Below are 27,867 nucleotides of genomic sequence, written 5' to 3' on the forward strand. Positions count from 1 at the left end.
GTGTTTATTAATTAATTTATTAAAAAAGTGTTTATTATTTATTTAGCTTTGTTGTGGCTGTGCTGGGTCTTCGTTGTTGTGCGGGCTTTTCCCTGGTTGCAGCGAGCAGGGGCTACTCTTCTTTGAGGTGCGAGGGCTTCTCATTGCACTGGCTTCTCTTATTGTGGAGCACAGGCTCTAGGGCATGTGCGCTTCAGTAGTTACGGCTCCCAGGCTCTAGAGCACAGGCTCAGTAGTTGAGGTGCACGGGCTCAGTTGCTTCGTGGCATGTAGGCTCTTTCTGGACGAGGGATAGAACCCACGCCTCCTGTATTGGCAGGTGGATTCTTTACCACTGAGCCATTAGCCACCTCCTCTGTGTGTTTCTTTATCAACTCCGAGGAAAGAGTTGCCCTGCATAGACAAGGACATATTTTGATCAATATAGTTGCCAACGTAGAAAACCATGAGGATTAATTAGCTCATCCTAGCCCTGTGTTTTGAGAAGAATGGGATTGGCAAGTTTGTTGAGAAGACAAAATCCAGTTGCGGGCTCAGTCAACTTCATTAACCATACATTAGTAAGACTCACACAACTAGTATTTTTTTTCTGCTGCTGCTGCTGCTACTAAGTCACGACAGTTGTGTCCGACTCTGCGAGACTCCATAGATGGCAGCCCACCAGGCTCCCCTGTCCCTGGGATTCTCCAGGCAAGAATACTGGAGTGGGCTGCCATTTCCTTCTCCAATGCATTCATGCATGCTAAGTTGCTTCAGTCGTGTCCGACTCTGTGCGACCCCATGGACAGCAGCCCACCAGGCTCCTCGTCCACAGGAATTCTCTTTTTTTTTTTTAAATTTTATTTTATTTTTAAACTTTACATAACTGTATTAGTTTTGCCAAATATCAGTTTCACAGCTGTTTTTCTTACAATGGGCATACACTACAGGCATTTCAAAAAGGTTTTTAGGCACCCGACCCAAGTGGTCTGGGACTTACAGGACAGGAAGCCAAACTTAATTACTTGGGAAAATATTTATTTCAGGTCCCAGTGTATTTTATTGAAGTATTGCCATTTCAAAGAATGATAAAAAGGAAATTTCCTAATGCTGGTAGTGTGGCCCAATTAAGTAACCTTATTGTATAGATGGAGACCATACTGTGACCATTATGATTAAGCTTTTTTCCTTTTAAGTCTCAGTCTTTAAACATTTTTGGACTTTAAAAAAAATCAGATCTAGATAGCCTCTCGTTAAAAGATAAAAGATGCATGATTTTAAAACTTTTCTCAGGAAGCCATCAATTATGTTGACTGAATTCATTTTAGCAACTTTCCTGCCGCTGTGTCAGTGAACCAGAACCAATATTCTCAGTAAATGGAGAACAGAGGTTCAAAAACCTTTGTCCTTACGTGCAGTGTATATTGTAGAGAAGTCACTAAACAAAGTATAAACACCCTTTCAAAGTGAGAGACACACAAGCTTCATGATCTTGTTTTTCTCTTTCCCTTTCTGCAATGTTACTCCAAGGGCTGTGCCTGAAGGGCTTTGTTACACAGAGAAAGGTCAAATACACACTGATCTCAAGATCCTAAATCGCCAACCGGTAACAGGAAGAAAAACAAACAAAAGCCCTCTTCCGTTTGCCCAGCCTTCTGGCTCATCCTCCAAGGAACACAGCCTCACTGCTCATGTTCGGTCAGTCCTGCACTGATGACTTCTCCCCAGGAGGGAACCACACAGATAAGTTGCCCTCAAACTCTCATTCTTGTAGCCTGGAGGAGAAGCAAAGGCAAATAAGAAACCAGATGACTTGCCTGATAGCAGCTCTGAACAATTGCAGAGAGGATTTTTGTAACATAGTCTCAAAATTTTAAACTTAATCTAATAAGTACACATCTTTGCAAAATAACTGACTATGCTATCAGAACCATTTTTGTCTTTCTCAACTGGGAATAAAAACAAAGTATCCATTACCGAAAGATCCTGTCAGTATTGCAGCAGCTGCAAAGAACGGAATTCTGATTTTTTCTCCTGTGCATTAAAGGAGTATGATCACATATTTTAAATGTTTCTACTGTTCTATTTTGTGAAAAATATTTGTGGAAAACTCTTAAAGAGATGGGAATACCAGACCACCTGACCTGCCTCCTGAGAAATGTGTATTCAGGTCAAGAAGCAACAGTTAGAACTGGACATCGAACAGCAGCCTGGTTCCAAATTAGGAAAGGAGTCCATCAAGGCTGTATATTGTCACCCTTGTGGTGACCCAAGGACGAATGAGCAGATAAAACCAAGGAGGGTCTTGGAGTGCAGAAATGGAAAAACCAGACCCTTATCATCCTTCCCTCCCCCATGTTGTAACTATTAATGGATTTCAGGTCCTCCTGAACAGTATAACCTGTCTCCCCTCCTACCCTATAGGGAGAAGGTATTTGCCTTACTCTCCACGCCCACCCACCCAGTATATGTGCCTCATTCAATCAGCAAATGACATGCAAGACCTCTATCCCACTCCTTGTACCCTGGGTATAATAGTGGACTAGAATACTCTGTTCAACGTCAGTTCTCCCTTGAGCTGGGCCGCTGTTCTAACAGCATCTCCCACTCTAATAAACTTTATTTCCCTCTCATTCTGTCTCATGTCTGGAAATTCTTTTCCAACCTGTGCCTGGACCATGACAACCCTGCTTATTTAATTTATATGCAGAGTACATCACGTGAAATGCCAGGCTGGATGAAGCACAGGCTGGAATCAAGATTGCCGGGAGAAACATCAATAACCTCAGATATGCAGATGATACCACCCTTATGGCAGAAACTGAAGAAGAACTTAAGAGCCTCTTGATGAAAGTGAAAGAGGAGAGTGAAAATGTTGGCTTAAAACTCAACATTCAGAAAACTAAGATCAAGGCATCTTGTCCCATCACTTCACAGCAAATAGATGGGGAAACAGTAGAAACAGTGAAAACAGTTACAGACTTTATTTTGGGGGACTCCAAAATCACTGCAGATGATGACTGCAGCCTTGAAATTAAAAGACGCTTGCTCCTTGGAAGAAAAACTATGACCAACCTGGATGGCATATTAAAAAGCAGACATTACTTTGCCAACAAAGGTCTGTCTAGTCAAAGCTATAGTTTTTCCAGTAGTCATGTATGGATGTGAGAGTTGGAGTATAAAGAAAGCTGAATGCTAAAGAACTGATGCTTTTGAACTGTGGTGTTGGAGAAGACTCTTGAGAGTCTCTTGGACTGCAAGGACATCCAACCAGTCTATCCTAAAGGAAATCAGTCCTGAATATTCATTGGAAGGACTGATGCTGAAGATGAAACTCCAATACTCTGAACACCTGATGCGAACAACTGACTCACTAGAAAAGACTCTGATGCTGGGAAAGATTAAAGGTGAGAGGAGAAGGGGACAACAGTGGATGAGATGGTTGGATGACATCACTGACTCAATGGACATGAGTTTGAGTAAGTTCTGGGAGTTGGTGATGGACAGGGAGGCCTGGTGTGCTGCAGTCCATGGGGTCACAACAAGTCGGACACAACTGAGCGACTGAACTGAACAAGTCTAAGTGACAGATACTTAAAGGTGAGAATTTAAGAAAAAGATTATTAAGGAAAGTCTCAAAGTTATCCCATTAAACTAAAATTACTTTATATTCATATTAAATAATGCCAATCTGGTACAATCAAGTTCAGTAGAAGAAATTGATTCAAGAACTGATCTCCTACTTGTTTTAAAATGTGTGGTAGGTAGTGTGAGGGCTGATAAAAATCTTTCCTGTTTTCCAAAATTGAAAAGAACAGCAATTCTGAGAATAAATGGTACTAAGTACCCAACATTCTAGCTCAAAGAATGATTAGGCATGTTGGAGGTGGGGTTGTGGTTTGCTGATTGTCCTTAATGGCACAAAGCCTGCATTTCAACCTCAGCCTCTCCTCTATGATGGAGATGAGATGGCCCAGAGGGAGAAGGAGAGGCTGGGTGGGAGGCAAGTTTGTGGGGGGAAACTGAGGAGGGGGCTCAAGCAGTGGTACATCTAGAGGTCCCCTAAGGTATTTGAGAGTATCTTCATACCCTCCATCATAAAATTATTTCAGTAATTATCACAGGCTGAAACAAGTACATAAAAATGGACAGAAAAGAAATGCAAACAGTGAAAAGTGTGTTGTTAATTTCTGTAACTACGATCATGCCAGAAAAATAAAATAAAACAAAAAATTAACAAAATATTGCAGAAAAAGATAAAAAATAATAGCTTATTTAAATAATTAAAATATATTTTAATTATATTAATACATTTCCTGAAAAAAGGAAAAATATATTCCTTCATATTGGCCTAGCACAGTAATGAATAATATTACAATTTCTATTTTCAAGCCTTAATGTTTTCAAAATGGATCTTCTTCACATATTCATATTTTGCTGCCTTTGTCCATCTATCTTCCCTCATGGTCGGTTGAAAAACTACTTTCTATTCATTTTAATTTCAAAAGATTTTTTCGCATGATGCATTACATATACAAATAACAGTGAAAAGTCTTAAGCAAAGGGTAAGTTTGGCAGAGATTTATAAAATTTGCATTTCAAAATAAATTCCAAAAATTGCAGTACTGAGCATGTCATTGTTTCTTTGGACTCAATTCTGGCAGCTTTCAAATGTCTCTGTTAGGTAGCTACAATAGGAAAAAGGAGTCCAAAATAGCAGTGGCTAAAAGACAAAGAAAGGAAAAAGCCCACAAAAATAGAACAAAGGAAAGTCCAAGGACCAGAGGGGAACCTCAGGTGAGCCCCCAGTTTACATAGGGTAAGCTCAGGGTGAGGAGAAAAAACACATAAAAAGAAGAGCCAAAAATTGAGCCCCTCTGTCTCTCTTCTCTTCTTCTGTGTCAGCCCGCCCTCATGCCTCAAGGATGTATTTTCCTTTGCGTTCCAAATAAAGTTAAGCTATAATACCGAGCTGTAGCACTGGTCCATCCATCACTTCAAATTTTTTGCTGTGGTGAGACAGAACTGAGGAAATCACATACTCCCCAGACGTCTCCATCAAAAACCTTTTCATTAAAATATCTTCAGTTAGTAAATTCAACATATATTGTTATCTTTTTTCATACAAACTTGCAGATTTTTCTTTCTTCTGAAAAAATCAGAGAGGCTATTTGATCCCTCACTTTAGAACAAAAGTCCAGTTCTTGGTAGACAATGAGGTGGTTCAATCCTTTGTTGTTATCCAGTTGCTCAGTCATGTCCAACTCTTAGCGACCCCATGGACTGCAGCAAACTAGGCTTCCCTGTCCTTCACCATCTCCTGGAGTTTGTTCAAATTAGTGTCCATTGAGTCGGTGATGCCATCCAACCATCTCATCCTCTGTCAAACCCTGCTCCTCCTGCCCTCAGTTTTCCCCAGCATTAGGGTCTTTTCCAATGAGTCGGCTCTTTGTGCCAGGTGGCCAAAGTATTGGAGCTTCAGCTTCAGCATCAGTCCTTCCAATGAATATTCACGGTTGATTTCTGTTAGGATTAACTGATTGATCTTATTGCTGTCCAGGGGACTCGCAAAAGAGTCTTCTTCAGCCCCATAATTTGAAAGCATCAGTTCTCTGGCACTCAACCTTCTTTATGGTCCGACTCTCACATCTGTACATTACTACTGGAAAAACCATGTCTTTGACTAGACAGACCTTTCTAGCTGTTTTTAATATATTCTAGTAATGTGAGACTAGCATCTCTTGCTATTCCTCTTGGCATTCTTCTTTAAATTTTAATTTTTTTTCTATGTAAACATCCATTTTCTTGTATCTTATTGGGAAGGAAAACTTTTTCTCTACCACCTTAGAACTGTATGGTCAGGGGCCCACGAATTAATTGGCAATTTAACAGGACAAAATTTAACAGACATATTAACAGGACAAAAATGTATTACACATGTGTGAGTACTTTACAGAGACACGTGGGGATAAAGGTTTCTATACCAGCTTACCCCGTATAGGAAGGGGTGCTGAGTTAGAGCATCGAAGGATGGAAAAAGATTCTGATGAGGCTTGTTTACCCATTTTTAAAAAAAATATTCCAGTGCCTAACGACAGTTGCCTCTATGATAGCTGATTTTTGTAATTCAGGTATGATTTCTTTCTGCTTCTGCTCTAGTTCAGATGTTTTCACTTTGATAACATGTTGGTTGACTTTTGTTCCTTTCAATGTAATGTGGTATAATTACAGCCTTCGTCAGAATTTTTGGGTGTTGATCTTCAAGCAATCATTTTAAAACTTGCTGTTTCACTATATTGTACTCAAGGTTGATTTGAGCTGTTTGCAAATATTTTGAGGTCTGCTTAACTTCATCTAACACTTTACATTAGAAAAAAAGGTAACTCAGAAAAAAACACTGCATGAAACAGAGAGGAAATGTAAGCTAATTCTCTTGCGTCCACATTTTCTTTTGGATTGTATTGTACTTTGAAGATTGAAATCAATTTTTCAAACTTGTTTTGACTATATAGATCCATAATGGGTGTGACATTTAGTCTAGGAAGGTCTTTTGACTGTTCAACACATACTCTGCAGTGTTTTCCACCAGTGAGGGGGAAACTGAATGAATGAATAAATATTTTCCAAAGTTCAAGAAGAACCATGACACTTTCAAAAGAAGAGAACTCTGCAAAAGTGTGCTTTACATAAGACACACAGGATTGGGAGTAGTTTTTTGATCGACGCCTGACACCACTGTAAGTATCTGTCATAGTTTCAGCCTTGTCACCATTCAGTTGTTTCAGCATCTCTTCTGTGGGTTCAATAATGAGTTTTCCAGAAGTAGCAGATGAACCCAAAAGTGACTCTTTTATTTCAACTTTTCCGTCTTCAATATGGATCTATCTGACCACTTTGCAAGTTTGATTAGTGTATGAAACATGGAGAGTAGTAGCAGAAATGATTCCTAAGCATTGTGCTTTTAAAATATCTGCCTCTATTAAGTGGTACTGATCTCAGCGAGGCAGCAGTGAGCTGAGACATGAAGTGAGGTGACATGAAGTGAGATTTTAATTCTCTGACCAGAAATTAAACCTGGGTAGCCTGGATGAGAACCAGGAATCCTAGCCACTGGACCAGCAAGGGCTAGAGGCTGGAAGCTATTTTTTCCTGGATCTTTGCCTCCAGTGAAAAATGCATTTATCATGGAGACAGAAATTGTAAATGTAGGTACAGAGTTTATTATTAGAGACACAGCACAAGAAGTGGAAGAGCACATAGAGAAATAGTTTGTCTAGTTAAGACAGAAGCAAGGCAAAGATGCACACCTGGAGAGAAAGGCTGCGGGTGGCCCCCTCATGAGGAGGAGCACAGTAAAGAGGCAGTTAAATCACTTGTATAGGTCAGCTCTTCTGGGTCTTTTTCTTCCATCAGGCCAATTATCTGGTTTCTTTTTATACACCTGACCTACCCTGGGACCCTCCCCTGGGTGTGCCCACATCCCTCAGCCAAGATGGATCTCAAAGTGAAGGCTTCTGGGAGGAGCAAGACTCGCTATGGCCTGGAGTTACTCCTTGACTTTTGACCCAAAAGGAGTCTTTTCTGTCCATGTGTAGTGTCTCCCTTGTCCTAAAAAAAGGGGGAGTGGAGATCCCTTAACTCTTAACTCAAACAGGGTTTTGCCCCTCTTTGTCCTTCCCAAGAATATTACCTTAACTATTGCCATGATGATTACTGAAGGTATTTACAAGAGACATACACTGGCTATGTAACCTGCTTCTATTGTTACTTCCATTTCAGAGGGCAAGCAGGAGGCTGATTGTAAATGCTTTAACAGGAGCCCAACTATCTCTTGTCTCAGAAAATGCTAACAGTTGTAGGCATCCAGCCTGAAGCCCACTTCCTCATGCCCCATGAAATACAAACCGGAGACCAGTTATTTGTATTTATATGTAACCTGGAGCCCATCTATCTCCTACATCAGTACCATTGATTTAATGTTTTATTTTCTTGATTCATTCCTTAGTTAGCAATTTTAAAAGACTATATTTCAACTCTTTAAAGATAGCAATCAAATTCAGTAAAATATTACCTGTACAAACTGAAATTTACACAAACCAACCAGACTTATTATACCTCAGTTTGCAGTTCTACTCTTATACATTTCAAACAAAATAAAAACTCTAAGTGGCTGCATAAAGTAACAGAATTGAAGTTCTTTAGTTCTGTTTCTTTCTCTTCACATTTGCTATGCTATCATTATTTGTTTCTTTAAAATTAGAGAATTAAAATTTCTTTCTTCTTTTTGCTTCTTTAAAATTGAAGTTTAGTTGATTTACAATGTTGTGTTAGTTTCAGGTGTACAAAAAAGTGATTCAGTTATATATACATCTATATCTTCTTTTCAGATTCTTTTCTCTTATTATTATTACTACAAATTATAAATTTTATTACAAATATTGAGTATAGTTCCCTGTGTTATACAGTAGATCCTTGTTCATTATTTACCTTATATATGGTAGTGTGTCTATATTAACCCCAAACTGCTATTATTTAACTTTGAGTCACTGAAAGAAGGATTCAGCTGGAAAGAAGGAATATGGAGAAACATAGTGGTTATGACCAAACTGAACCTTAAAAAACATTGAACTTACTCTTGGAAGGAATGCAAGTAATAGCATTCTTGTGTGTTGAGAGCCAGCTGATTAATGGGGAGTTCCTCAAATTAACTTCCACATAGAATAAATATTTATTAAGAGATAAACAATAGAGACTTCTTTGGTAGTCCACTAGTTAAGAATCTGCACTTCCACGGCAGAGGGCACAGGTTTGAGGGCACGAATTTAATTAAGTTTTAATTAAACTTAAAAGCCTTTGCACAGGAAAAGAAACCATAAACAAAATGAAAAGACAACCCTCAGAATAGGAGAAAATATTTGCAAATAAAGCAACTAACAAGAGATTAATCTCCAAAATATACAAAAACCTCATGTAGCTCAATAAAAAAAACAGACAAACAACCCAATCAAAAAGTGAGTGGAAGATCTAAATATTTATCCAAAGAAGACATACAGTGGCTAAAAAAGACATGAAAATACGCTCAACATCACTAATTGTTAGAAAAATGCAAATAAAAATTATAATATGGTATCACCTCATACTGGTCAGAATGGCCATCATTAAAAAGCCTACATATAATAAATGCTGGAGAGGATGTGGAAAAAGGGAAGCCCTGTTACGGTGTTGGTGGGGATGTAAATTGGTACAGCCACTATGGAAACAGTATGGAGGTTCCTTCAAAAACTAAGAAGAGTTATCATATGGTCCAGCAATTCCACTTCTGAGCATTTATCTGGAGAAAACCATAATTGGAAAAGATACATACACCCCAAAGCTCATTGCTGCACTATTTACAGTAGCCAAGACGTTGCTGTTGTTCAGACAGTAAGTCATGTCTGACTCTTTGCGATCCCACAGACTGCAGCACCAGGACTCCCTGTCCTTCACTATCTCCTGGAGTTTCCTCAAACTCATTTCCATTGTCACTGATGCCATCCAACCATCTCATCCTCTGTTGCCCACTTCTGCCCTCGCTCTTTTCCAGCATCAGTGTCTTTTCCAGTGAGTCAGCTCTTTGCATCAGGTGGCCAAAATACTGGAGCTTCAGCATCAGCATCAGTCCTTCCAATGAATACTCAGGACTGACTTCCTTTAGGATTGACTGCTTTGATCTTATTGCTGTCCAAGGGATTCTAAAGTCTTCTCCAGCACCACAATTTGAAAGCATCAATTCTTTGCCACTCAGCTTTCTTAATGGTCCAACGCTCATCTATACATGACTACTGGAGTAAATCAGAGCTTTAACTATGTGGACTTTTGTTGGCAAAGTGATGACTCTGCTTTTTAATATGCTGTCTAGGTTTGTTGTAATTTTCCTTCCAAGGAGCAAATGTCTTTTAATTTCATGGCTGCAGTCACCATCTGAAGTAATTTTGGATCCCAAAAGATAACATATGTCACTGAACCAAGACATGAAACAATCTAAACATGCATCAACAGAGGAATGGGTAAAGAAGATGTAGTATTTCTATAGAATGGAATATTACTCAACCATGAAAAAGAACAAAATTATGCCATTTGCAGCCACACGGATAGACCTAGAGATTGTCTTACTGAGTGTGGTAAGTCAGACAAAGAAAAACAAATACATATGATATCATTATATGTGGAATCTAAAAGAGGGGTACAAGTGAACTTATCTACAAAACGGAAATAGAGTTATAGGTATAGAAAACAAACATACGGTTCACTGAGAGGAAAGAGGAGGAGGGATAAATTGGAAGTTTGGGATTGACATCTACAACCCAGTATATATAAAATAGATAACTGATAAGGACCTAAAGCCTTTGACTGTGTGGATCACAAGAAACTGTGGAAAATTCTGAAAGAGATGGGAATACCAGACCACCTGATCTGCCTCTTGAGAAATTTGTATGCAGGTCAGGAAGCAACAGTTAGAACTGGACATGGAACAACAGACTGGTTCCAAATAGGAAAAGGAGTTCGTCAAGGCTGTATATTGTCACCCTGTTTATTTAACTTATATGCAGAGTACATCATGAGAAACGCTGGGCTGGAAGAACCGCAAGTTGGAATCAAGATTGCCGGGAGAAATCTCAATAACCTCAGATATGCAGATGACACCACCCTTATGGCAGAAAGTGAAGAGGAACTCAAAACCCTCTTGATGAAAGTGAAAGTGGAGAGTGAAAAAGTTGGCTTAAGGTTCAACATTCAGAAACTGAAGATCATGGCGTCCGGTCCCATCACTTCATGGGAAATAGATGGGGAAACAGTGGAAACAGTGTCAGACTTTATTTTGAGGTGGCTCCAAAATCACTGCAGATGGTGATTACAGCCATGAAATTAAAAGACGCTTACTCCTTGGAAGGAAAGTTATGACCAACCTAGATAGCATATTGAAAAGCAGAGACATTACTTTGCCAACAAAGGTCCATCTAGTCAAGGCTATGGTTTTTCCAGTGGTCATGTATGGATGTGAGAGTTGGACTGTGAAGAAAGCTGAGTGCTGAAAAATCGATGCTTTTGAAGTGTGGTGTTGGAGAAGACTCTTGAGAGTCCCTTGGACTGCAAGGAGACCCAACCAGTCTATCCTAAAGGAGATCAGTCCTGGGTGTTCTTTGGAAGGACTGATGCTAAAGCTGAAACTTCAGTACTTTGGCCACCTCATGCGAAGAGTTGACTCATTGGAAAAGACTCTGATGCTGGGAGGGATTGGGGGCAGGAGGAGAAAGGGACAACAGAGGATGAGATGGCTGGATGGCATCACCGACTCGATGGATGTGAGTTTGAGTGAACTCCGGGAGTTGGTGATGGGCAGGGAGGCCTGGCGTGATGCAATTCATGGGGTTGCAAAGAGTCGGACACGACTGAGTGACTGAACTGAACTGAACTGATTATCAACTCTTCTATGTCATAATCATTTCTGAGGTATATGTGAAGAATATTGCTACTTATTGTAATTATGATACTGATATTTTTGAGTAGACAAATCAGTATGGGTTCAAGATTAACCTTTAAAATAACACTTCAGTCGCTTACATTCTCATGTAAACTCTTATATTGTGAAGAAGGAAATAATGATAGCTGGCAGCTTGTAATTGTACATCAGTCACAGGAATGTATCCTATATGTGTCATCAATCATGTATCTCAGCAGAAAAGTAAATATTTAAGACGAGATGTTCTGTAGTAAGATCCTTGTACATAAGGATAATCTTCACTTATTTGTGAATCCTTAGTGCTTAGCGGATAGTAGTTGTTCAATTATTTTTTGAACAGATGGATAAAAATACAAATAAGTGGGGTGAAAAAAATACCATGCTTCCCCTACAGAGGGCATGGGTTCAATCCTTGTTTGGGGAACTGAGATCTCATATGCCAGGGGTGGAAAAAAAAAAAAAAGCAATAAAAATATATTCATTTGAGGCACACAAACACCAATAATTGTTTAGAACTTAGACCAACAAAAGATACTTACACAGAGAAATATTTTGTCACTAATGTTTAGAATTGGTGATATATGGTGATGATCAAAATCATTGCGACTGATAGTTTATTGCTGTTTTTTAAATTTTTTAAATTTAATTTTTGTTTTATTTTGGAGTACAGTGTATTTACAGCATTGTGTTAGTTTCAGGGGTACAGCTAAGTGATTCATTTATACACATATATATATCCTTCTTTTTCAGATTCTTCAGATTCAGTTTACTATTGTTTGTAAATTCTCCACAGGTAATGTACTGCCTCACCGTATGCACTGGGGGGGATACGGCACCTGTCTTTTTACAACACAAGTCTCTAATGATTCTCCAGCCTAGAGAATGACTTTTAAGATCTGCAGTCTTATTTTTAAAAGGGAAACTGGCTGCTTGTTTCCTGAATGAGTGTTTGCTTGGCCATTGGGCTTGATGGCATGCACTAACCAAGTTGTTGCTAAATGAGAGACAGAGAGGTCACACAGTGGTACAGCGTGATGGAGGGGGGACAAGGCTGTCCCCAAAGTTTCAAGCCTGTGCCTGTAACTGAGGCCCCAGAGCTGAGTTATGACACCTGGGAAGTTGTTTAGAGTTCATTTCAGTTCAGTCGCTCAGTCGTGTCCAACTCTTTGTGACCCCATGAACTGCAGCACACCAGGCTTCCCTGTCCATCACCAACTTCCCTGTCCAACACCAATCTTGCTCAAACTCATGTCCATCGAGTCAGTGATGCCATCCAACCATATCACCTTCAGTCATCCCCTTCTCCTCCCACCTTCAATCTTTCCCAGCATCAGAGTCTTTTCTAGTGAGTCAGTTCTTCACATCAGGTGGCCAAAGTATTGGAGATTTAGCTTCAGTATCAGTCCTTCCAATGAATATTCAGGACTGATTTCCTTTAGGATGGACTGGTTGGATCTCCGTGCAGTCCAAGGGACTCTCAAGAGTCTTCTCTAACACCCACAGTTCAAAAGCATCAATTCTTCGGTGCTCAGCTTTCTTTATAGTCCAACTCTCACATCCATACACAACTACTGGAAAAACCATAGCTTTGACTAGACAGAACTTTGTTGGCAAAGTAATGTTTCTGTTCTTTAATATGCTGTCTAGGTTGGTCATAGCTTTTCTTCCAAAGAGCAAGCATCTTTTAATTTCATGGCTGTAGTCACCATCTGCAGTGATTTTGGAGCCCCCCAAAATAAAGTCTTTCACTCTTTCCACTGTTTACCCATCTATTTGCCTTGAAGTTATGGGTCTGGATGCCATGATCTTAGTTTTCTGAATGTTGAGTTTTAAACCAACTTTTTCACTCTCCTCTTTCACTTTCATAAAGAGGCTCTTTACTTCTTCTTCACTTTCTTTCATAAGGGTGGTGTCATCTGCGTATCTGAGGTTATTGATATCTCTCCCAACAATCTGGACTCCAGCTTGTGCTTCATCTACTCCAGCATTTCTCATGATGTACTCTACATATAAGTTAAATAAGCAGGGTGACAATATACAGCCTTGATGTACTCCTTTCCTGATTTGGAACCAATCTGTTCCACGTCCAGTTCTAACTGTTGCTTCCTGACCTGCATACAGATTTCTCAGGAGGCAGGTCAGGTGGTCTGGTATTCCCATCTCTTTCAGAATTTTCCACAATTTGTTCTGATCCACACAGTCAAAGGCTTTGGCATAGTCAATAAAGCAGAAGTAGATGTTTTTCTGGAACTCTCTTGCTTTTTCGATGATCCAGCGGATGTTGGCAATTTGATCTCTGGTTCCTCTGCCTTTTCTAAATCCAGATAGTTCATGTACTGTTGAAGCCTGGCTTGGAGAATTTTGAGCATTACTTTACTAGTGTGTGAGATGAGTGCAATTGTGCGGTACAGTGAGCATTCTTTGGTATTGCCTTTCTTTGGGATTGGATTGAAAACTGACCTATTCCAGTAATGTGGTTACTGCTGAGTTCCAAATTTACTGGCATTTTGAGTACAGCACTTTCATAGCATCACCTTTTAGGATTTGAAATAGCTCAACCGGAATTCCATCATCTCCACTAGCTTTGTTCGTAGTAATGCTTCCTAAGGGCCACTTAACTTTGCATTCCAGGATGTCTGGCTCTAGGTGAGTGATCACACCATTGTGGTTATCTGGATAATGAAGATCTTTTTCGTATAGTTCTTCTGTGTGTTCTTGGCACCTCTTTTTAATATCTTCTGCTGCTGTTAGGTCCATACCATTTCTGTCCTTTATTGTGCCCATCTTTGCATGAAATGTTCCCTTGGTATCTCTAATTTTCTTGAAGAGATCTCTAGTATTTCCCATTCTACTGTTTTCCTCTATTTCTTTGCACTGATCACTGAAGAAGGCTTTCTTATTTCTCCTTGCTATTCTTTGGAACTCTGCATTCAAATGGGTATATCTTTCCTTTTCTCCTTTGCCTTTTTCTTCTCTTCTTTTCACAGCTATTTGTAAGGCCTTTTCAGACAATCATTTTGCCTTCTTGCATTTTGTTTTCTTGGGGATGGTCTTGATCCCTGCCTCCTATACAGTGTTGCGAACCTCCATCCATAGTTCTTCAGGCACTCTGTCTATCAGATCTAATCCCTTGAATCTATTTCTCACTTCCACTGTATAATCATAAGGGATTTGATTTAGGTCATACCTGAATGGTCTAGTGGTTTTCCCTACTTCATTCTATTTAAGTCTGAATTTGGCAATAAGGGGTTTATGATCTGAGCCACAGTCAGCTCCTCATCTTGTTTTTGCTGACTGTATAGAGCTTCTCCATCTTTGGCTGCAAAGAATACAATCAATCTGATTTCAGTATTGACCATCTGGTGATGTCCATGTGTAGAGTCTTCTCTTGTGTTGTTGGAAGAGGGTGTTTGCTATGACCAGTGAGTTCTCTTGGCTAAACTCTATTAGCTTTTGTCCTGCTTCATTTTGTATTTCAAGGCCAAATTTGAATGTTACTCCAGGTGTTTCTTGACTTCCTACTTTTGCATTCCAGTCCCCTAAAATGAAAAGGACATATTTTTTGGATGTTAGTTCTAGAAGGTCTTGTAGGTCTTCATAGAACTGTTCAACTTCAGCTTCTTTAGTATTACTGGTCAGGGCATAGATTTGGATTACTATGATATTGAATGGTTTGCCTTGGAAACGAACAGAGATCATTCTGTCGTTTTTGATATTGCATCCAAGTACTGCATTTTGGACTCTGTTGACTATGATAGCTACTCCATTTCTTCTAAGGGATTCTTGCCCACAGTAGTAGATATAATGGTCATCTGAGATAAATTCACCCATTCCAGTCCGTTTTAGTTCACCACTTCCTAAAATGTTGATGTTCACACTTGCCATCTCCTGTTTGACCACTTCCAATTTGCCGTGATTCATGGACCTAACATTTCAGGTTCCTGTGCAATATTGCTCTTTACAGCATCAGGCTTTACTTCCATCACCAGTCACACCCACAACTGGGTGTTGTTGTTGCTTTGGCTCCATCTCTTCATTGTTTCTGGAGTTATTTCTCCACTAATCTCCAGTAGCATATAGGGCACATACCGACCTGGGGGGTGTCTTATCTTTTTGCCTTTTCATACTGTTCATGGGGTTATCAAGGCAAGAATACTGAAGTGGTTTGCCATTCCCTTCTCCAGTGGACCACGTTTTTATCAGAACTCTCCACCATGACCTGTCTGTCTTGGGTGGCCCTACATGGCATGGCTCACAGTTTTATTGAGTTAGATAAGGCTGTGGCCAATGCGATCAGATTGGTTAGTTTTCTGTGACTGTGGTTTTCATTCTGTTACTGTCTGATGGAGAAGGTTAAGAGGCTTATGGAAGCTTCTTGATGGGAGAGACTGACTGACTGGGTCTTGTTCTGATGGGTGGGGCCATTCTGAGTAAATCTTTAATACAATTTTCTGTTGATGAGTGGGGCTGTGTTCCCTCCCTCTTATTTACCTGGGGCCAGACTATGGTGGAGGTAATGAAGATAATGGTGACCTCCTTCAAAAGATTCCATGCATGTACTGCTACACTCAGTGCTCCCAACCCTGCAGCAGTCCATGGCCAACCCACATCCCTGCTGGAGACTCCTGGACACCACAGGCAAGTCTGGGTAGTCTCTTGTGGGGTCACTGCTCCTTTCTCCTGGGTCCTAGTGTGCACAGGGTTCTGTTTATGCCCTCAAAGAGTCTGTTTCCCCAGTCCTGTGGAAGTTCTGGTGGCTCAATGGTGGGGTTAATGGAGACCTCCTCCAAGAGGGCTTATGCCGTACCCAGGTCTGCTGCACCCAGAGCCCCTGTCCCTGTGGCAGTCCACTGCTGACTTGTTCCTCCACAGGAGACACTCAGACATGGTTCTGTCTCAGTCTGTGTGGGGTCTCTCGGTCCTGGTGTGCACAAGGTTTGTTTGAGCCCTCTGAGTGTCTCTGGCAGGTGTGGGGTTTGATTCTAAATGTGATTTCACCCCTTCTACCATCTTGCTGGGGCTTCTCCTTTGCCCTTTGATGTGGGGTATCTCCTCAAAGCTGCTCTAGCACTGCTCAGCCGTAGCTCCAGCACCTCCCATCTTGCTGGGGCTTCTCTGCCTTTGGATGTAGGGTATCTCCTCACAGCCACACCAGCACCAGAATCCTGGAGTGGATAGCCTTTCCCTTCTCTAGGGGATCTTCCTGACCCAGGAATCGAACCAGGGTCTCCTGCATTCAGGCAGATTCTTTACCAACTGAGCTATCAGGGAAGCTCAATACTGAGAATTGGCCTCAAAGAAATGGAAACAAGCTGACCCTGTAACTGAAGGTTAACTGTACCTAAAACAATCAAGGTGTCGCTGGTCAGACCACTGATGACCAATTTCAAGATGACTGTCAGAGCTGATTGTGCCTTTTCTGCATGTAGACCCCTCCCTCAGCCTATAAAAGCTCTTGCCCACTGATTGTCGGGGCAGGAGTCGGGGGAAGGTGGGGAGTCAGCTTTTGGACAAGGGTCTGCCCTTCCCCCACCCCAGTTGCTGGCACCCAAAGTAAAGCAAACTTCCCTTTCCACCAACCTAGTCTCTTTAATGGTTTTTGAGCAGTGAGCAGCAGCCCCCCAGCCCCCACTTTCAGTTACACGTTGGCATTAATAACCTTAGGGCTTTGACTTTATCCCCAAATCACCATAAGTTTCAAGAATCCCAAGGGGGAATTGTTTAGTTCTCAAACTGTCCCCCCAAATAGGTACCTGGGTCCAACAGGCATAAACTAGCCTCTCTCACAAACTAGCCGAAAGCTATTGCATTAATCAGAGCAACTTGTCCTTTTTCAAATGACATGCTTTCCTCTTTTTGTTTTCCAAATTTCCATTATATTCTATTTCTTTTTCTTTCCATTTGTTCTGTATTTCCCAGAGGAGTGCCCCATAATTTTCTCATGGACTAGATAATTATCAAGTCGAAATGATTTCTTTTTATGTAAATATCTTTCTAAATTGTTAACATACTCAAGTTTCTCATTTAAATAATGACTAGAAATTGTTAAATTTAAGTTATGCATGCAGAAAGCATTTCATCATTGGAACACTGGAAAGTCTTTGGAGGATATTGATTGGATTGCATTAAGAAATTGCTTTTCTTGTTTGTATTTACAGAAAACAGAATATGCAATTGCAAAAGTGTTTTATCTTTGGACTTCTCTCTCTCTAAATGTGTAGCTATTGAGCCCTGTATCTTTTGTGGCAAAAATTATAAGGATATTAAGATTTAAAAAAAGATGCAAGTCAAATTTGATCATTGCCGTTATTGTCTCAGAAGTCTTTGAGAACATCTTTTTAGAGTTTAGATTTTTATGACAATATATTTGACACAATTAGGAATAACTTAGAACAATCGAAGAAAGTCAGAGCTCATAATTCAATTCCTTATTTGCCATCATGAGTCAAACCCCATAAGGACTTAAAGATTCTGGTATGTTTGTGTTTCCTGAGTTAAATACCCATCTGAATTCCCCTCTTGGAAGTCGCTCAGTCGTGTCCGACTCTTTGCAACCCCATGGACAGTAGCCTGCACTAGGCTCTTCTGTCCATAGGATTTTCTAGGCCAGAGTACTGGAGTGGGTTGCCATTTCCTTCTCCAGGGAAACTTCCAGACCCAGGGATCGCAGGTCTCCCACATTGTAGACAGATGCTTTACCATCTGAGCCACCAGGGAAGTTCCTAAATGTCCTCTGCTGCTGCTGCTGCTGCTGCGTCACTTCAGTCGTGTCTGACTCTGTGTGACCCCACAGACGGCAGCCCACCAGGCTCCCCCATCCCTGGGATTCTCCAGACAAGAACACTGGAGTGGGTTGCCATTTCCTTCTCCAATGCTTGAAAGTGAAAAGTGAAAGTGAAGTCGCTCAGTCGTGTCCGACCCTCAGCGACCCCATGGACTGCAGCCTACCAGGCTCCTCTGTCCATGGGATTTTCCAGGCAGGAGTACTGGAGTGGGGTGCCACTGCCTTCTCCAAAATGTCCTCAGACCTCCACAAAACTAGGTCACATAATCTACTCTCTAGGAATGAGAGTAAGAGATAAGAGATAAGGTGACTGTCCACCAATGAGGCTTGAGAGAGAGCCAACTAGGATTTTGACACACCTTGTAAGTCCAGGGAATGAAATAATTCCTGGAAATATACTACCTATGTCTTCCAAAACTCCAAGAAAAATAATGATAGCCTCATGCTTGTAAAGCTTGTAAACTATAAAGGTTTATACCATGTGTCCACATCTTAAAATTTACTCTTTCTCATGGTAATTCTCTAAAGTAAGTATCATTAACCTCATTTTAAAAATATTTATTTTTTGCTATGCTGGGCCTTCATTGCTGTGCAGGCTTTCTTCTAGTTGCAGCAAGCAGGGGCTACTCTCTAGTTCTGATGCACAGACTTCTCATTGCCTTTGTGGCGTCTCCTCTTGCAAAGCACGGGCCCTAGAGTGTGCACGTGCTTCAGGAGTTGCAGCACGTGGGATCAGTAGTGGAAGTTCCAGGGCTCCAGAGCACAGGCTCAGTAGTTGTGGTGCATGGGCTCAGTTACCCCATGGCACGTGGGATCTTCCCAGATCAGGGCTAGAACCCACGTCTCCTGCATTGGCAGGCAGACTCTTTACCACTGAACCACCACCACTGAACCACCAGGGAAACCTTCATTAACCCCATTTTATAAGATACTGATTTAGTTTCTAAAATGATGGGCCTCAAAGTTTAATCCCAAGGTGGGAAGTGCTTTGGTGTTGTTATTGTTTTCTCATCCACAACTTTGGCTCCACTTCTGGTGGACAGAACCCTAGACAATGCCCAGGCCACTTCTCAGCTCCCAGCACATAGGAATCTCCTCTGTGTGACTCACAGTATCTCTTCAGTCACTGGATAGGCAATTATAATATGAAAAGGGAAATTTCCCCCCCAAAATGACTCTGTCTCCTCTATGACCCATTTAGGTACAGTTTTTGTGGTCAGCCATTTTAAAATTCATACATTGAAATATAAGGGAATCTCAAACTATAAACTAGTAAGATGTAGAATAAATCCCATATTCTCCTTTAACTTGATTGAAGTGAAAAGAATCAGATATCCTCTTCAACTCACTCACTATTGCATCCCCACTCCCATTTCCTCCTCTGGAGAAGGCAATGGCTACCCACTCCAGTATTCTTGCCTGGAGAATCCCATGGACAGAGAAGCCTGGCAGAGTACAGTCTATGGGGTCACAAAAGGTTGGACACAACTGAGTGACTAACACCTTTACATTCAAGGTTCCCTCTATCAGCCCGGCTATGATTCTTCTCATTCATTCTGTGGTTCCTCAGCTGAAGCTGAGTTCCCCCATGTCCCAAGAAAAGTGGGGACTTTTTTCTGTTTTAGCCCCAGGACTTCTGCTGAGACCCTTGGAATAACTATTCTCTCACCTGTCATCTGGCCTTTGACTTGGCACCATCAAGTCTTCCCAGGGAAATAGCCAGAACTCACGGGCCTCTGATGGTTGACATTCTGCCTATTTTTAGCCTTTGGTGGCTGGACTCTTAGAATGTCAGGCAACCTCTAGGGTGAGGCTAAGAATTTCATCTTGTTCATTTTTATATTTCTAGTACATAATACACTGCCTGGCACCTAGAGGTTCTGTAAACATATATTGAATGAATGAAGAAATCTGTATCTTCTCACTTTATGGAGGAGAAATACTACAATGAGAAAGTCAAGCGAATTGGTCAAAATCTGTGGTTGTTACTGACAGAACCAGATGAAATAGATGAAATAAATAGATTTCATAGATGAAATCCAATCTATGGATTCCCATTCTGATGTGTACCTGTTTGGGTGTCCCTTTCGGTCACCTTCTCTGCTCCTATTCAATGCATTTCCAGCAGACATATTTGCTTCACTTTTCACAAACTCAACAAGCTGGGAGCTGAGTGGCCTCTTCTGTGTAATCTCCCAGCTTCCTTTCTCCTGGAACCTATAATTTCTATAACAGTCCTACCACTTTCACTGTAATACACCGTGTCCTTGACAGCCCCAGTTCACATGGAAACATGGTGTGTGGATGGGGAAAAATCATTTAACCCATCTAGGCTGCCATGATATGTTCACATCCTTTGTCACATGAACAGGATCAAAATTTTACAGCTTTTAGATCTTCCTGGCCGTCCAGTGGTTAAGACTCTACTTGTCAATGCAGGGGACATGGGTTCAGTCTCTGGTCCAGGAAGACTCCCCATGCTTCATAGCAGCTAACCCGTGTGCTGCCACTGTTGAACCTGTGCTCTGGAGCCTGAGCGCTAAAGCTACTGAGCCCCACTTGCAGCAACTACTGAAGTCCGGGGGCCTAGAATCTGTGCTCCACAAGAAGAGAGCCCACCAAAAGTGAGAGTTCCACACACCACAACCAGAGAGTAACCTCCACTCACCTCAGCTAGAGAAAGCCCACACACAGCAATGAAGACCCAGTGCAGCCAACAATAAATCAATAATTTTTAAAAAATTTACCTCTTTCAACAAATTATTTTCACTAAAAAATAACTATAATAAAATTTTGAACACTTCAGAGGATAGAAAATGAAAAGCAAATATCCTATTCCCGCCCCAGCCCCCCACACACACTGATCTCCAGTGTTTCTTGCAAAATGTGAATGCTATTAACAGGGTCTTAAATGTGCTACCAGGAAGCTGTCTTCCAAAACCAAGCATACACATATGTCTTTTTAAACAAAAAGCACGTTGGCATTCACACTCAAAAACTGCTGAATGAAGAAGACGAGCTTCAGGGTGATAAATAAGAAAGCAAGTTGAAGAGGTCATAACATTTAAGCAAATTTTAAAGGGCACACAAAACAATAATAATGTATTCATGTTACTTATAGATACATGAAAAGGTATAAAAATAGATTAAACTCATGATTCTGAAGAGGTGAGAAAGGTGCAAGGGATAAGGAGTAAAGGACCTCAGATGTACTTAGAATTTTTTTACATACACACTCATTGTAGGAAATATGATCAATGTTAAGAATTGTCAGTTTCAGGAGGGAACAAGATGGCGGAGGAGTAGATGGATATGGAGTACCTCTCTCTCCACAGATACATCAGGAATACACCTTCAGACACCGAAGTGCATGCAGAACACCAGCTGAGAGTAGACAGGAGTACCTGACAAGCAGAAAAGTATATATGCTGCTTCGTCGCTTTAGTCGTGTCCGACTCTGTGCGACCCCATAGACGGCAGCCAACCAGGCTTCCTGTTCCTGGGATTCTCCAGGCAAGAACACTGGAGTGGGTTGCCATTTCCTTCTCCAATGCATGAAAGTGAAAAGTGAAGTGAAGTCGCTCAGTCGTGTCCGACTCTAGCGACACCATGGACTGCAGCCTACCAGGCTCCTCTGTCCGTGGGATTTTCTAGGCAAAAGTACTGGAGTGGGGTGCCATTGCCTTCTCCAAAAGTATATATAGAACCACACAAAACTCGAGATCAAACCCTGAGCCTTTGGAGGTGGAGCACTGACTCCAAGACCCTAGACTACCAGAGAACTAACCCTAGGGAGTGTGTCAAATAGTGAGAACTAACACAAGGGAAACCACTTGAATACAAGACCTGGCATCATCCAACAACCAGTAGCACCCTGTGCAGGACACCCCATCTAAACAACAAACAAAACACAACCAATCATCAGCAGGCAGGATTACCACCTCACTCAGCCTTGCCCATCAGAGGAAAAACAAACAAACAAGCAAACAAAACTCAGCACAAATCTCACCCTATACAAATCTTACACAAACCACTGGACAAACCTTAGGAGAGCAGAAACCAAAAGGAAGAAAGAATTCAACCTTGAAGCCTGGAAAAAGGAGACCTCAAACTCAATAAGTTAAAATATAAATAAATAATTAAAAGGCAGAGAAATACTCCACAAATGAAGGAACAAACTAGAAATGCAGAAGTCCAAATAAATGAAGAGGAAATAGGCAAAGTACCTGGAAAAGAATTCAGAATAATGATAGTAAAGATGATTAAAAACCTTGAAAACAAAACGGAGAAAATGCAAGAATCAATTAACAAAGATCTAGAAGAATTAAAGAATAAATATACAGAGACAAGCAAAATAGTTACTGAAGTTAAAAATACTCTAGAAGGAATCAGTAGCAGAATATCTGAAGCAGAAGCATGAAATCCATGAGCTGGAAGATGAAATGGTGGAAATAACTTCTGAAGAGCAGAATAAAGTAAAAAGAATGAAAATAACTGAGGATAGTCTCAGAGACCTCTGGGACAATGTCAAACGCTGCTGCTGCTAAGTCACTTCAGTCGTGTCCGACTCTGTGTGACCCCATAGACGTCAGCCCACGAGGCTCCCCCGTCCCTGGGATTTTCCGGGCAAGAACACTGGAGGGGTCTGAGGAAAAGAAAGGGTATGAGAAAATTTTTGAAGAGATTATACAGCAGAAAAAACCTTTGACAAAATTCAGCACCCATTTATGATTAAAATTCTTCAAAAATGGGCATAGAAGGAACCTACCTCAACATAGTAAAGGCCATATATGATAAGCCTACAGCAAACATTATTCTTAATGGTGAAAAACTGAAAGCATTCCCCCTAAGATCAGGAAAAAGACAAGGGTGTCCACTTTCCCCATTATTCAACATAGTCTGGAAGTCCTAGCTACAGGAATCAGAGAAGAAAAAGAAGTAAAAGGAATCCAGATCAGAAAAGAAGTACTAAAGCTCTCACTGTTTGCAGATGACATGATACTCTACATAGAAAACTCTGAAGATAGATAGTATCAGAAAATTACTAGAACTAATCAGTGAATTTAGCAAAGTTTCAGGATACAAAATCAATACACAGAAATCACTTGCATTTCTATATACTAACAATGAAAAGTCAGAAAGAGAAATTAAGGAATCAATCCCATTTACCATTGCAACAAAAATAATTAAATATCTAGAAATAAACTTACCTAAGGAGACAAAACAACTGTACACAGAAAATAAAACACTAATGAAAGAAATCAAAGATGACATAAACAGATGGCGGGATATTCCATGTTCCTGGGTAGGAAGAATCAATATTGTGAAAATGACTATACTACCAAATGCAATACACAGATTCAGTGTGATCCCTATCAAATTACCAATGGCATTTTTCACAGAACTAGAAAGAAAAATTTCACAATTCATATGGAAACACAAAAGACCCCAAATAGCCAAAGCAGTCTTGAGAAAGAAGAATGGAACTGGAGGAATCAACCTTCCTGACTTCAGATTATACTACAAAGCTTGTCATCAAGACAGTATGGTACTGGCACAAAAACAGAAATATAGACCAATGGAACAAGATAGAAAGCCAAGAAATAAACCCATGCACCTATGGGTACCTAATTTTTGACAAAGTAGACAAGAATATACAATGGGGTAAAGACAGCCTCTTCAATAAATGGTGCTGGGAAAACTGGACAGCTACATGTAAAAGAATGAAATTAGAACACTTCCTAACACCATACACAAAGATAAACTCAAAATGGGTTAAAGACCTAAATGTAAGACCAGAAACTATAAAACTCTTAGAGGAAAACATAGGCAGAACACTTGATGACATAAATCAAAGCAAGATCCTCTATGACGTACCTCTTAGATGTACCTCCTAGAGTAACAGAAATAAAAACAAAAGTAAACAAGCGGGACCTGATTAAACTTAAAGCTTTTGCACAGCAAAGGAAACTGTAAGCAGGGTGAAAGGACAACCCTCAGAATGGGAAAAAACAATAGCAAATGAAACAATGGACAAAGGATTAATTTCCAAAATATACAAGCAGCTCATACAACTCAATGGCAGAAAAACAAACAACACAATCAAAAAGTGTGAAAAAGACCTAAACAGACATTTCTTCAAAGAAGACATACAGGTGACTAACAAATACATGAAAAGATCTCAACATAGCTCATTGTTAGAGAAATGCAAATCAAAACTTCAATGAGATATCACCTCACAATGGTCAGAATGGCCATCATCAAAAAGTCTACAAAGAATAAATGCTGGAGAGGGTGTGGAGAAAAGGGAATGCTCTTGCACTGTAGGTGGGAATGTTATTGATACAGCCACTATGGAAGACAGTATGGAGATTTCTTGAAAAACTAAGAATAAAACTGCCATATGACCAAGCAATCCCACTCCTAGGCATATACCCCAAGGAAACCAAAATTGAAAAGGACACATGTATCCCACTGTTCATTGAAGCACTATTTACAATAGCTAAAACCTAGATGTCCATTCACAGATGAATAAATAAAGAAGCTGTGGTACATATACACAATGGAATATTACTCAGCCAGAAAAAGGAACACATTTGAGTCAGTTCTAATGAGGTGGATGAACCTAGAACCTATTATACAGAGTGAAGTAAGTCAGAAAGAAAAAGATAAATATCATATTCTAATGCATATATACAGAATCTAGAAAAATGGCACTGAATTTATTTACAGGGCAGCAATGGAGAAACAGATATAGAGAATAGACTTATGGACATGGGGAGAGGTGAGGAGAGGGTGAGATATATGGAGTAACATGGAAACTTACATTACCATATGTAAAATAAGACAGCCAGTGGAAATTTGCTGTATGTTTCAGGGAACTCAAACAGGGGCTCTGTATCAGCCTAGAAGAGTGGGGTAGGGAGGGAGATAGGAGGGAGGTTCAAAAGGGAGGGGATATATGTGTATTTATGGCTGATCCATGTTGAGGTTGACAGAAAGCAAAAAAATTCTGTAAAGCAATTATCCTTCAATAAAAAAAAAAAGAACTGCCAGTTTCAGGAGTAGGTTTATGGGTGAAACTTATTCTCCATATAGTATTTATTTTTAAATGTTTAAATACAAAATTTAAAAACAAAGTAGATTCATTCAACACATACTGCTCTGCATTGTACTCTTTCCATTTAACCATATATATTGGAGGGTATTAATCATTCTAGCACACAGAGATCAACTTGGTTTTAAAATGGTTGCATATTACTAAACTATATACCTAAAAGTGGATAAAATGTGACATGTTATACATGTATTTTATCAGAATTTTTAATCACCAAAAAATGATTGCATAGATGTATTTCTTTATATTGCAATCATTTTACCATGTGCCTATGGATGGACATTTATGTTGTTTGCAGATTTTTTGCTATTATAAATACTGCTGTCATGAATTTGAACACACATGTCACAGGCGTCTCACTGGAAAAAGAGATTTTTTTAAAGTGGCTTTAAAATTTTAAACCATGGCAAATTTTTAGGTTACATTCATTTATAATTACAGAACTTAGCCAAGGTATTTTATTTACAGGTATTCTTTATGCTTGAGGGCAAAGCTGTCAGTGCCTTTCTAATATTTTAAGTTTAAAATTTGGTTCTTTTCATGATTTTGGTTAAAATTCCACTGTCAGAATTTGTTTTAGTGTTGGCTTAAGGCATAACCCCTGAGAGTCCATCTCCAGTTGTTTTTACACCTTATCATGAGTGAATTTATCAGCTCCTTTTCTAAGATTAGTTTTTCAAAAGTAAAATATAAATAAATAAATCCTGAAGACAGAAGACATTGCAAGGGTACAAGGAAAAATTTCTTCCAAACCGAGGCTGAGCCCCTAGAAGACAAACTTACCTGTTACAAAATTTTAGATAGGACAGACCCTAATATCTCATAAGTGTTCTCAGTATATTGACACCAACCTGTCACTCTAGTCTCAAAGAAGATTTAAAAATTATAGCGATGAAGACTTTAACGTCTGTGCCAGCTGAATGTGAAACTCTGAGATTTCTGGTGCTATTAAAATTGACCTTTGCATTGTTGCTCTAAATTTTTTTCTGAGCTTTATCATTAGGGGGATTACATTAAATATTTCTATTCAGTCTCATTTTTAGGTCTCCACATTCCACAAATGTTGTAAATAATGGGATAAATATTTGCCTGGAAATTTGGGCGGATGCGTGATATTTGCTGAGGCTAAGCATATGACTACATCCACAGAGGAAGAGCGTGATTGACAGTTGCCACTTACAAATTTATCTCTCTCTATATATGTGTGTAATATATACAACCCTGTAGCAAACACTGACCAGCATTTCCCCCTAAAAATGTACTGCGTGTGCACGAGTGCTCAGTCACTAAGTCGTGTCCAACTCTTTTGAGACCCCATGGACTGTAGCTCACCAGGCTCCTCTGTCCATGGAATTCTCCAGGCAAGAATACTGGAATGGGTTGCTATTTTCTTCTCCAGGGGATCTTCCCAACAGAGAATATTTGCAGACCTTGTTTTAAAAATACGGTGAGGAGAAGCAGTGGTGTGTATCTTTTAAACAGAGAGGAGTGGAAACTAACTGACAAACGAATGAACAAAACAGACAACTCTGCTTGGGCTGCCTAAATCCCCCATGTCCTGGGACTACGAGCTTCCTTCAGTGTGCTGACTCACCCAAGTCTTCCTGCGGAGGTAGCTAGCCTTCACTGCAGGCTCCACCTTCCCCAGCCACAGAGACTGCAGCTACTTCTTTTATTTATGCTTTTGTTTTCATCTGAGCCATTGCCGAGGCTTCACATCCTGTCACGTGGCTCCGCTCAGCAGCCTTAACACCTGTGATGGAAACTGGAAATCAGTGCAGATGAAGAGAGAAAATGAAAACAGAATCCCACACCTTAATACCCTTTTGTGGGGAGGGAGCGGGGAGCCACTCTCACTATTTGGAGGCAGGTGTAAGCTTGGGATCAGAAACGCAGATATGATTTAATAAACATTTATTTTTGCATCACGTATCTCCTCAAAGTTATACAGACTCCTCTCACGTGCTGACTGAAGAAAGAGTTTTAAATTCGAGCTCTGATAAACCCCCCCCCCTTTTTTTTAAAGTACAGATGTTAAAGTCTGGAGCAAATAAATTCCTTTGTAGAAAAACTGGGTACATTGGAGCAAATAAATTCCTTTTTAGAAAAACTGGGTATATGTACTATTTCCATATAAATAACTTACACCACATGCAGGTATGTATACCTCCGTGTATAATTTTAAATGACAGGCACCAATTTAACGCAGAAGCTAGGGTTCATTAGTTCCCTGAGAAGGATTGATTCTCCATAGCTGGAATGGCGCTTACAGCTCCCAGATCAGTTGTAATGAACTGAATCTTCCTTCAGAATACCTAATTAGTAACTCTTTCTTCTGCTCCTTAAAAGGATCTAGACATTTAAACAGATAAATGTTTGGAAATTCTGTAAACATGCCAGAAAGGCATGAAGACTTCATGTGCTTGGGCTCTGAAAGGAAAAAAAAAAAAAACAACCAAAACATGGGAGAAGAGAACAATTGATTCG

General features: G+C 40.2%; 1 long non-coding RNA gene across 1 annotated transcript; it reads right to left on the minus strand.

Moving 5' to 3' along the window:
• Window positions 1-27,135, minus strand: LOC147365656 (uncharacterized). The gene is made up of 2 exons (XR_015132636.1): window positions 26,975-27,135; window positions 1-393 (listed from the first exon to the last, which is right to left on the minus strand). It is a non-coding gene; the product is annotated as an uncharacterized LOC147365656 (long non-coding RNA).
• Window positions 27,136-27,867: the final 732 nt, after the last annotated feature.

This window comes from Bos grunniens, chromosome 9 (genome assembly GCF_055505025.1).
Source record: "Bos grunniens cultivar Pamir isolate PY7600 chromosome 9, Bosgru_T2T1.0, whole genome shotgun sequence".
Classification (NCBI taxonomy): domain Eukaryota; kingdom Metazoa; phylum Chordata; class Mammalia; order Artiodactyla; family Bovidae; genus Bos; species Bos grunniens.